The 12,744-nt window shown below is 40.0% G+C and overlaps 1 long non-coding RNA gene across 1 annotated transcript in view; it reads right to left on the reverse strand.

Annotated features, from left to right (window-relative positions):
- Nucleotides 1-980: 980 nt before the first annotated feature.
- LOC127210087 (uncharacterized) overlaps nucleotides 981-12,744 on the reverse strand; it is a 345,427-nt gene continuing 333,663 nt past the window's right edge. Inside the window, exon 3 of the long non-coding RNA XR_007833261.1 lies at nucleotides 981-1,058. This is a non-coding gene — a long non-coding RNA (uncharacterized LOC127210087). The remainder of the gene's footprint in view (nucleotides 1,059-12,744) is intronic.

Here is a 12,744-nt window from a genome sequence, read left to right on the forward strand (position 1 = left end):
ACATTCCTAAGTCTTTGGTTGATCTAAGTCTATTTCTGTTTTCTTGGCTCCTTTCGAGGGGTCCATACAAAATCTTCATCCCATGTTGATTGCCCATTTAATTAGTCATTGAGAAAAGAGAATCTTTTGCTCTCATCATAAAGGACATTTGTTGAGAAGATTTAATGTGGCAAATACCTTCCCTGATCTTGGGCAGGCTATAATTTATTAAACACAAATATCAAAGGGGATGAATATAGTGCTCAGTCAGCAGTGACCCTCAATTAAACAGGTGATACTTGCTGGATTTAGGGAAGACAGCAACACCAGCCCCGCTAGGTGTCAGATTATCTGGCTAACGGCCATTACATTAATGAAAAAATCACATCACCCTCCTCCTCCTCCTATTTTCCCTTTTTGTTTTTAATTGTAAGTCATTTAATATGACAGTTACTCCAAGAACGGTCAAGCAATTTTTAGTGTTCGAAGTCTGGGTTTGGTTAATCCTAATGGGAGTGGAGAGAAGTTGGCTAGATGGGGTGCAGGGGAGCAAGGGGTGGGGCCCTGCTGGGGTGCTGGTGCAGCTAACGCCATTTAACCACATCTTGTTGCTGGTACATACATGCTCACTTTGTGAAAGTACATGGGGCTGTGCAGAAACTTGCACATTTTGCAGGATACATGTTGTATTTCAAAACATTTCACCTTAACTATAGCATTCTTCTAGAAAGATATGGAATTTACACAGTATTGTATAAAACTGAAAGATTTTATGCTAATGCATAAAATACCCTGTAAGTTTTCTTAAAATTTTTTTGCCTGATAAATCTATCTTCTCTCCAAATATACCAAGGCTTTCAGCTTTAAAAATATTTATTTATTTATTTGTGCTTGGTGTGTATGTGTGTGTCTGTGTGTAAAATAGGGTTTAAAACAAAACAAAGCAAGAAGACATGAGCTCTGTAATTGCAGTATAATTTAGAAATGTTTATAGTACTTACCCAAAAAGTATATCCTTCCACAAGTTTTGTGGCGTGTCACTCGTGTCACCAAAGCAAAGATATCAATGTGGTTCAAGCCTGAAAAAGGAGAACAAAGAGAAATGTACTATGTCATAAAACATTATTTTAAATGTCTAATCTTTATTGTAGCACATTGATCTATGTAAGACATAAAACATAAGCTATTCATCCACTCAAACACTCAGGCAAAAACAAGCCATCTCGTTACTTGACTTGGCTAGATCCAAGAAGAGTATAATAGCTGTGGAGTGACTGGGCTGCCCTGATGCTGTTTTTCTCACACACACACACACACACACACACACACACACACACACACACACACACACACACACACATCTGTAATACTGGTTTTTACAGCCAGTATTTGTGTAAGTGGTACCAAGCTGTAGCAAGACACGGAAAAATCCTTCCTTAAGAAAAGTAGATAAGCAAAGCCAATTGCTGATCTCCTAAAGGAAACACAGAGGTTATGAGATCAGAAGGCAGAGAAGCCTACTTCCAACAAAGGTAATGGAACACACTTTAAGGATGAGGGTGCGGATAGTGGTTCAGGTACACGGGAAAATTAGGTACATGATAGCCTTCGAGCCTATGGACATGAAAGGAAGGGGAGACCTAATACGTTTTACTTTGATAGACGTTTTAATAGGTATTGGAAACCCAGAAGAAACTTTTCATGCAAGAGCCTGAAGCCTTTACTGTCTTGCAGACACATAGGTAGCAATGTCACTGAGGCTCAGCTGAGCCACGCTTCTGTCTTCATTGGGACTGACTGACACAACTGGGTTATAATGACAAGGAGTAGTGGTCCCTGGAGTCCGTAGCAGAGGAACTGATTTGATCCAGCGGACAGAGTTGCAGGGAAGGGATTATTAAGGCAGTGACATCTGATGAAATTAGGACTTAAGACAAGACAGTAGGGGGTATGGAAGAGGAACTGGGGTAGACTCATTTGTGCCCAGGGAGAGGACATCATGGGGAGGGGAAGTGATCTTCAGGAGAGCCAGGTATCGGAAAATTCAAGCAATGACTCTTTTGTTTTGGTTTGTTTGTTGGTTTGTTTTTTGGTTCAAACTACCCTCAAGTCATTTATTACAGGTACATTTAAGCACACAATCTGGTAACGGCTCAATCCCATGTGCACAACAAGCACATAAGCCAGGGGTTCGCTCTCTCCCATGGTGTGGGTCCCAAGTTGGGCTCCTGATTGGTTGGCATCCCCTCAATCTCCCATCCATCTCGACCCCTATACTTCTTGTAGGCAGGGCACCATTTGGGTAGAAGGTTTTATGGGTGAGTTTGTATCCCCTCCCTGCACTGGAAGTCCCACCTGGCTACAGGACAGAGACCCCTAAGTTAGGAGTCTCACCTATGGTCACCCCGATAGACTCCAGGAGCTTTCTCTGTCTCAGAGATGCTGCACCATCAATTACCATTCTCTCTCTCTCTCTCAGCCCTCCCCTCCCCACTCTCCCCACACCTGATCCCTATCCCAATACCCAGCCCCACCCCTGCCCCAATGCCCTCTCCTAAGCAATGAGTTTTACAAAGGAAGACACGTTTGGAAAGTGGAACTCTTTGAAATTCAAGCAGGGGTCACTCTGGAAAGTGACTATTTCTCGTTTTTCTTGACATGGTTAGATCCTCCTAGGTCATCACAAAAGCTATGGGGCTACGGAGCTTGAGTGATACTCAGTTTTTGCACATGAATATTAGCAACAAAAATCTGCCCCAAATCTGTGTATTTTTTTCCTGTGCCAAGCTGCTTGTTAAGAGTTTTGAAGTTACCCTAGATGGAGCTATATTACACATGGTGGGTAGTTTTTCCTGTGAATGGCTCTTTTAGATGTTCTTAGCATGCCAGTGACACCAGGAGTACCTCCCAGTGATTAAACTTAGTATAGCAGGGTTCTTTTCCACAGGTAATTACATTTAGTGCACTACAAGTCTCTACAGGTGTTTAAATCTAGTGCCCTAGAGGTTCCTGTACTTGATTCAATTGTGTTCTTCCTTTAAGCAACCTAGAGATTTGTCGACATGAACCGGCCCAGGGCTCTGAATCACGCAGTATGCCGCTTCGGGCTGTCACGTCTAGGAAAAAGCATGAAGGACCGTTTAATTGTCCGTGTGCCGAGTTCTAAACTAGAGGTCAGTGCACTTCAAAATTTTAGGATTCACTTAAGGCTTGGGTGTGACTGTGCAACTAGAAGACTCAGTTTGATGCTGGGAGCAAAGGACCAACCCGCAGCCAGAACGAACACTGACTCCACAGTACGTTCAGGAGTTGACAGAAATGGTTGCGAGTGGATGTGTATGGGGAAAGACGATGTGTCTTTCTCACAGACTCATTGAGTATTAACTAATCTAACCTTCTCATCTACCACAAAAAGCAGATGTTGATTGGTTCCAAATAAAACGGATCAGGTAACAGAAATTCAGAAGATTGCTGAAGACAGCATGTTATTGTGTACAGAATAACTACGCATGTGTGCTATTGAGTTTAGCCATACCATCGATACTATGGTTCCCAAATATCAAGTGACTTAAAATAATCACTTGCAATTACCTTCTGTCTTGAAAAAACTAACCCCTCTTGATCTCTCTTGCAGATGTAGAGAAAGTAACTGTGATCTAGAACAGTGGTTCTCAATCTGTAGGTCATGACCGCTTTCTGGAGTCACGTGCCAGATGTCCTGCCTATCAGATGTTTACAATGCAGTTCATAACAGTAGCAAACTTACAGTTACAAAGTAGCAGCAAAATAATTTTCTGGGTGTTGGGCGTGTCACTGCAACATGAGGAGCCGTATTATTAAATGGTTGCAGTCTTAGGAAAGTTGAGAACCACTGTTCTTGAGATTAAAAAAATCTTGTTGGGACAACTTATAACCTATGCAGTTTTGTAAACAGTCACAACCAAATGGGTTATGGCCTCACATTGCCCATTTACAATGCTCCTAGATTTTTTCCCTATATTTTGAGGTTTCTCCAATGAGTCTGCTTGCATATACATTTGGGGTGCATTGGGAGGAGGACAGTTGTACAGACAGAGGCATTCTGACCAGATTTCTGAAACACTACAGACCTTGGGACATATATCTAAAGATCAGAGGGGAAAAGTCTATGATGAAAATAGACAGAGTGGAAAAAAATGGTTATTTCTGTCAGCACTAAAAAGCTGAGAGAGTCTCTGATTAAGGTCACTGTCAATTTCATCAATGAAGGAAGTGTTTTAGCAAGCAGCCAACCCCTCATTTTCCCCATTCTCGGTGCAGGCCTGTGATGATGACACTGTCAGCATGCCTGTGAGCAAGCACAAAGAGGACCCAAGGGTCAACCAGAAAAGAATCTTTTAGCAGAGCACCAAAAAGCTATCTGAAACCAACTCTACATAGTTCACGTATGTCTTCTGTCCCCTATCGCCTTCAGGGCCATCACCCTCAACAAACTGACAAGAAAAAGAAGAGGATGGGGGAAAAAAACCTAACCAAAAGCCAAATCAACATATTTCCCCCATGGCTCCTCTGGAAATAAGACCTCAAATCTGTAGGCTGAGTCTTTCCATTAAAGGTTTATTCGAAAGCAACAACCATTGATAGACGATATTAAGAGGTAAATTCTTCACCCCAGTGAGCTGATTCTCAGAGCCATATTGCTAGTTATCAATCTGCGTGGCCTAGTTTGCAACTCCAGTGAAATATGTTCAATGCTTTTCATAATCGTGAGTCCCACATAGGGACAAAGACACTTGTAAATTGACTTTAGTAGCACTCGGATAATGTAATAGAAATTGTTAACAGGACGGAAACGTAGCGATTTCACATTAGAATGCAATTCTCTTCATATAGACAGGGCACATGTTTGGGCACGTAGATGTCACAGACCTCAATGTGACACAGTGAATCACCTCACTGGTGAGCAAATGGAGAATAATAAACAGAAAATGTGGCCTGCTAATTTGGTGTTGTTAATCCGAGGACCTTGGAAAGGGAGGTGGTCCTCTAGGAGTGGAGCTGCTTAAGTAAGCAAGAGCAATATAATACTGTGAAGGCTAGTCAAGACTTCACTGCACGCTGGGTCTTCACCAGAGACAGATGGATGCTAAGATACAAGTCAAAACCTGTGGGGATTGCTCGCCTACCACATCGAATTGCCTCTCATGCATCCCCACCTCACCAGGCCTCTTGGAACTCTTGGTAATTGAACCAAGTAAAAGGAATCATTACAGAGCCACACACACACACACAATAAATATTATTTGCTCCCATTTTTATGCCCTCTTCCCTCTCTGCTCCCTTATCCAAACCCCTAGCTTCTCCCCTTTTACATTCACGTCATGCCACCCCAATTTTACATCTAGTCTCAAGCAGGTGGTACTTTGTCTTTTGGGACTGACTTACTCGATTCTACTCCATGTGTGGGTTGAAACAAGGACTGACTGCAGGGATCGACTTAGTTTCTCACTCTGGCTTTCTAGATGTGGCCTTATAAAGTCTTGACTATAAGATGTATTTTGAAAGTGGAGACAGGCCTCTGTTTCTTTCTTAGATACAAATTGTTCTCTCTCTCTCTCTCCTCTCTCTCTCTCCCTCTCTCTCTCTCTCCTCTCTCTCTCTCTCTCTCTCTCTCTCTCTCTCTCTCTCTCTCTCTCTCTCTCTCTCCTCTCTCTCTCTCTCTCCTCCTTTCTCACCCACCTCCCCTTTCCTTTCCTCTTTTGTAGCTTGGTTTTACAGCCATTAGCACCTGAGAGCACAAAGGTGAACAAAGTCTCTCCATCTTGGAAGAGCTCTCCAGCCCTTTACCAGTGAACCCACACTCAAGTCCCTCAAACTCAACGGTGCCAGGCAGACTCTGGTGGCACTGCCAGGTTCTGCTTGACGGTTGGAAAATTCTTCTTGCCTTCTGACTTTGAATCATGTACACTTTCATCAATGATGAGTAGCTGCTTGTATCTGCTGAGGTAGTAGAAGGTGTTGTCCATTAACTAGCACTAGCACGCTGCCAGAATGAACTGTGCTAGACTGTTATTCTGCCAGGACATCTGCCTGCAACCTGGCGTTTCAGAGCTTGGCTGTGTTCCTGCTACATAGGTTCACAGGAAAATCATCAGAATTCCTGAAATCTAAGGAGGGACAAAAGCTAGGAATACTGCTTTCAATTTGTCTTGGTTACAGACAAACTTACATGAATTAACATTATATATGTATATATGTATATATATATATATGTTATATAAAGTGTTTTTCCTGCTAAGATATTTTTTATTATTTTTCTTCTGAATAGAAATAGATCGAGGTATGTCTATTCTTAAAAGAGACACAGCCCAAAGATTTGAGATCCATTGCCTTAAAAGAATGGAGGTCAGGCACAAAGGGTTTCATGAGAGACACATGAGAGACATGTTGCCAGGTACTTTTTGATCTTGTATCCAAGAGAAAGCTTTAGGAGAGTTAGATGCCACAGAAAAAGATGTCAACAGCATCCAAACTCTTGACAGTCTTGCCAAGAGTCAACTTCATTTGTACATCAGAGAGGCCAAATATGTTTCAGTTTTGACTCTTTACCCAGATATCATGAGAACCGTTATCATCTTTGCTTCTAATTCATTTTTGGGTCCATTTCCTGACATCCATTTTGTGCTGAGAATGTAAATTATATTTCCTATTTGTCCTCAAACCAATGCAGCATTTCTTTATGCTTTTTAGGCATGATATTTACTGTGTCTGTGACATTTTTATTCAGTAGTCAGTACTAATAAATCTTCCCGAAAGTAACAACATCATTGTGATTTTGTTGACAATGCATTGCTTATGGTTCTTTGAAGAAGCCTGAATGTTCAGTGACAAAGAAAAACAATCAAAAGGGAGAAATGTGGTTATTGAAACCATCTAATTCATCTTGCAACTGGTGAAATTAATATAGTTAACAGACTGATTATTTTTTCCAAATTCATTCTTTTCAGAGTATGATTAAAGTGGTATTTTAAAAAATCATCTAGACGAGAGTCTGTAAAAATCACCCCCACCCTGACTCTAATACAGTTATGTTGCTTCTTACAAAACACACACAATTTACTGTCATTTGCCTCTGCCAGATTTTGGACACTCCTCTGTGCTTTTGTTCTGAATGTCTGAACTGAGCTTCTTTCTTTTTAAACACTTACTATTGTTATTTTTCTTTTTTAAAATTTACATTTAATTTATTACAAATATATACAATAAACTACCTACAGCAAGAAAAATCCTGAAATAACCAAGGATTATATGAATGTTACATTCATAGTATTATTTTGTCTATTTGTATTTGGCAACCTTGAAGAAAGCATCTTTCCTATCTTGCTGCATTTAAAATTCAGAATGTAAATCCATATCTATCACGTCTCATCTTTATCAACTTAAAACATCTATCTAGACCTAAAAAACATCTTAACCCCCAAACAAACCATCTCCATAAGGAGGTTCTTTGATGCTCACCATCTTCTTTGAGGTAGGGTGGGTGTCCCAAGGAGTTAACCTGTCGTACTAAAGTTCTCCTGTTTGTGCCTGCACTCCTGTCCACATCAATAAGAACTGCTATATTGACTTCTTATGGAATATACTATCTTGCCATTGAAATGCATTGTTGCTACACTTTGTGTGTCACAGATTTTATTCTATGAAAGTTAACCTGAATGTGTACTTTTAATCATCAAAATAAAAAAGTAATAGTAGTAAAAGTAATGTAATTTATTTCCATTCACAATGGAATGAGACAGCAATTCTAACGTAATTTCATTTTAACTAAGAAAACACATATGAAAAGCCATCTCCAACAATGTCTGGCAAATCGTGAGACCTGAAAATATGTTCATTCTTTTTTTCTCTCATTTTCACAGCAGATTGGTTTGTGACAAAGCTTGTTATCTATTCCCCACCCCCAGGATATAGTTCAACTCATAAAGTTTAGCAAATTAGATAGGATTGAGGGGGGAAAAAAAAGAAAGGTAAGATACTGAAAAAAATATAAAAAAAGAATGAAAATATTTTTAGTGTGTCAGCTAAATGTATTTAATAAAATTTTTAATTTTTATTATATTTCATAGAAGTATAGGAATGTATGGAAATTATGGTTTACTATGCCCTTCAGTTATTTAATACAGTTCTTCCTAGCCTAGTGTGATACTTTCTCCTGGTGCACATATGTGTGTTTGTATGAACACATTTGTCTAATCAAAAGTCATTGTCTTGTTTTTTATTACCGAATTTAAATATCTACTTTGTCATTAATAAAACATTTAAAATGACTTGGATTCGTAACATCTGACCAACTAACACTATGCTTTTCAAAACATCTTAAACAACACAACAAAATATAATAGTTTCCATCCCAACCAGACAAATTGATATCGAAGAAGTCCTCTCATAGGCAACTAAATTTGTCAGTAGTATCACCATAAAGCTATTAATCAAATGGCTAGGAAACATGCTACCAATACTGTCTTCCTGTAAGCCATCAGTGAGCTGACTAAATAAAAGATCATGGTGCTATTAAATATTGTGAATCAGTTGCAAAAAATTGGAAAAAAATAGAACAAAGACATTTTGACCCTTCATGGGCTTTGGAAGTATTAGGAACTTTGATGGAAAAAAGAAAGTGAAGGAAAAGAAAAAGACTAAACAAAGAAAGAACTGGGATACTACTGACCGACACCCTCTGCTCTCCCAGCCTTGCTTGCCTGTTGCCCATGTAATGAATATTTTAGTTGCATCTCAAGTTTCTTATATTTTCAAAGGCAGTAAAGAAGATGCGTTTTACATCTGCTAAAGACTTCTGATTGGCACACACACTGAAAGATTGCCTCACATTTGAAAGGAGAATGTTCCTCAGGAGCCATAGCCATGAAATATTTATTACACCTTCTTTCATAGAAAAGAGCGAGCTGACTTTGTGACATAAAACTCACTATTAACACCGACGAAATTACACACCGTGTGTTAAACATCATTCTTAGGAGATAAATGAGGTCTTGTTTGTTGTAGATGATCAGAGAGAATAATGCAAGTTACAGTTTGTAGTATTCTTGTACTATACTGTATAGCACAGTTCCTGTAAATATAATATATGCTTGGGCTTTGCAGTGCAGGGGACATAGGTCTTGACAAAGATTTCTTAAGAATGACAGTGTAAAATGATTTTCTTTCTGGACTTATATGTTTTTTTTTAATTTCAAAATTACATTTTTATCAATACATGCTCCTCTTTGTGGGAACCCTTTGGATATAAAAACGCTGTAGCTATACCTCTGAGTATACTTTTATTAAGCAAAGCAAAGACTCATGTGCTTCCAAATATTGTTCAAATCTCCAAAGCCAGCTGAATAAATAAACATTATGTGATCTGTAGCCCAAAAGTCTGCAAATGACTCCTTGGGATGTAAAAAATAACTATGATTCCTTCTAAGTATTTCTTGGAGCCAATGATCAGCAGTTTTGTTTTAAGTTCTGGGACCCCTGAGTCTCCATAAAAATAACTTTGAAATATTATATTATGTGTGAAAATTTTACACACATGCACATTTATAATCAGCAGACAGGGCCTCTGCCCTTCTTCAACCTGATAATCAACCGTAGGACCTACTCAAACATGAAAAAAAATTGAAAGATTCAGAACTGCGAAGCACATAATCTCAGTGCCATTTAGAGCCATGTGTCTTTCTGAAATCGTCTATTACTGCAAATCTCTTGGTTATATTTCTATGGAAGTGTCTGTTTCTCATTATCAAAGTCTAAAGAAATTTGATACAGTTGTGTAACACTTGGCAAAGGAGTCTAAGAAAAATGCATCCCACGGTTTTCAGCTTATCTTTTCTTTCCAAAGCAGTAACTACTGTCTGACTTTCCTGCTTGGGAGACGCCACCTGGGATGGTGACGGGTGGGGGAAAAAAAGTCAAACCAAAGCAAATGAAGCAACAACCCTTTGCCTGAATCAATCATAGATGTCAGCTTTTAAACAACGATCATGGTTAACAGACACTAGGATAACATGAACAGGGAGAATGGTTACTTATGAAAGTCACCCTTCCCTTGGATTCTCTGAGTATTTTTGAAACAAGCTTGCCAAGTACAATGATCTAGGGGCTGGGAGTTGGATCAACTGGAAAAATGCTCATGGTGTATGCCTGAGTGCCACAGTTCCTATCCCTAGCACCCACAAGGTTCTATCGGTAACTCCAGTGTTGAAAGACAGAGACAGATGGATCCTGGGAACTTACAGGCTGGCCAGCCTGCCTAATCAATGGGCAACCAGCACAAGTGAGCTCCAAAGTTAAGGTAGAGGGTCATCAAGGAAGATACCTAATGTTCATCTCTGGCATCCACAGGCACCCATATGGACACACCCACACAAACGTGTACACACACACACACACACACACACACACACACACACACACACACCACATACATGTGTGCACACATGCAATCACGAGGATGGTGGTATCGTCAATAGCTGAGATTTCCAGTGTTCACAACTATAATCACAGTCATTAGCAACTGCTTTCTGTAAATCAGATTAAGGACTCATGGGGAAGGCCTACGCTGTGCTTTTCATTCGTAGTTCAATTCAGAACCCAGGGCTACTCATGATTCTTTCTCAAAAGCAAAGACGAGAGTCTGGAGAAAGTTGGTGAAGAAGTTCAGTGCGTCTCATTCCAACAGGTCTGCTTCGCCCTCCCCAGTTCATGTAAGTCTAAGTCGGTTAATTTATAATTTATCCAGATATTACACAGACTGAATTCAGACAACTCTAGATGCACATCTGATCAATTAAGACAGGACTCTGTTTTTGCAATTCAAGCTTTTAAAAAGCATTATAGTTAAAATATACTGTGAAGCCATGCTGGGATAATTGGTTGTCAAAGTACACTGGTACCACTGAGTAGCCTTAAAATAGCAGGAAATACAACTGAACACTAGAAAAGAAATCACTATTTCACTTTTTCAAATAAAACATATTGCACCTCTGAGTTCACAATGGGGTATTTGCTGAGAGCCTGTAATTAACTCATAATGATGAGAACCGCAGTGATAAACGTTTCCTTCACCAAACACTCACTTGTTTTCATAATTTCCTACGCTTTCCCTACATCCTTGTCAGTTTTCTTAGTTAGCTTGTCACCATGAATCAAGAAAATAATGGAAAAGAGGGCAAATAGTTTTTGTAGACGGGGACTATTTGTTTTAATTTTTACACAAAGGACTTGATAGAAGCAATTACTTTATTAGATAGCTCATAAGCCAGTAGCAGAATGAGCGAGGGGGGCAAGGGAGGGAGCTTTGACACAGTTGTAGGATGATTTTACTTTGGAAACTCAGAACCAACCAAATCCAAATGACTCTCAAGTCTAGCCACCTATTGCAGCTGTTTTCTGAGTCATCTCCTGGCCTGCACACAGCTGTTGGATTAATCTCCCCAAATACCTCTCCATCATGTCTCTCCTCCAAACTCTGCAAGAGCTGCCCAATACCAAGAGAACAAATTCCACATTCCTCACCAGGCATTAAGCCCTCTGCAATCTGCTTCCAATTTTCTTCTCTTGCCTCATTTCCCACTGTTCCATTATAACATAGAAGCCCAGGTGAATTCCCTGCTCCGGTCTGCTCCATCTCCTTTGAAAGGCTTTAGGCTTGCTTTCTTCTTTGCCTGTAACTTTCCTCCCCCCCGCCACCCCCTCCAAATCTCTCTTCCCTCACAAGCCCTTAGGTGCTAGTTTGGATCAGAGAATGTTGTCTGGCCTGATTATCTGATCTGGAACATGTCCTGGCTCTGCATGAAGCTATAAGCTGCACGTGAGCAGGACTTGACCTCCTCCTTGCTTGCATGCCCTGCCATTTGTGTTCTATGGTACTTTCTGAAGAGCCATGAGTAGGACAGTCATTACTGTAACAGTCAGAGGGATAGCCCAGAATTTACTTTGCTCATCTGTATCATTTAGAAATAACTATTTATGATGCAAGCCCCAGATTATTACTCCCTGGTTTCTCTATAACCTTCTGAAAGTGAGAGTATGGGAGAAGGTAAAGTAAATAAATCACAAAGTATTTGCACTGAATCTGTAGAATCTATAAATATAAACACAATGTACTTAATGACCGAGATTAAAAGTGTATGCAAGTGATAATAATAAATGTAAAAAAACACTTCAGAGAGGATGTGCCAGCCCATGACACCATGTTACCAATCCTTTTGGCTGTTCTAGCACTTGGTACAGTGTCCTCCCGCCTTGGTCTCTCTACCTGTAACTGCCCTAAGAGCAGCTTTTACTTTTGCGACAGTCATGCTTTTCTACCGAAAGTGCAGTCATGGTGCTTTCTTTTTCAGCATTGCCAATGGCTGCCCTGTTACACAGGAGGAAAGTCTGTGTCCTTTCTATGACTTCTCCAACCCTATCCCCTCCCAGCCGCACTGGCCTTCCTTCTTCCTGCAGCCCTGTCTTTACATTTACTATTTCCCCAACCTAAAAGCTTTCTCTCGGCTGGTCCCTAACTTCTCTTTAGAACATTTCTCTTCAATAATGTCTTCTTTTTCTAAACTACCAAATCTAATTCAATGACTCTTTTCTCTCCTCTAATTCTTTGCTATACCATTCAATTTTCTAACGGGCACTAGCGATATTTGAAATATTTAGTCTATTCCTTGCCCGTATTTATGTCTCTCCACTAGAAAGCAGAGGGTCTTTAAATGCTCATGGAATGAATATTTT

This window comes from Acomys russatus, chromosome 27, assembly GCF_903995435.1.
Source record: "Acomys russatus chromosome 27, mAcoRus1.1, whole genome shotgun sequence".
Taxonomy (NCBI): domain Eukaryota; kingdom Metazoa; phylum Chordata; class Mammalia; order Rodentia; family Muridae; genus Acomys; species Acomys russatus.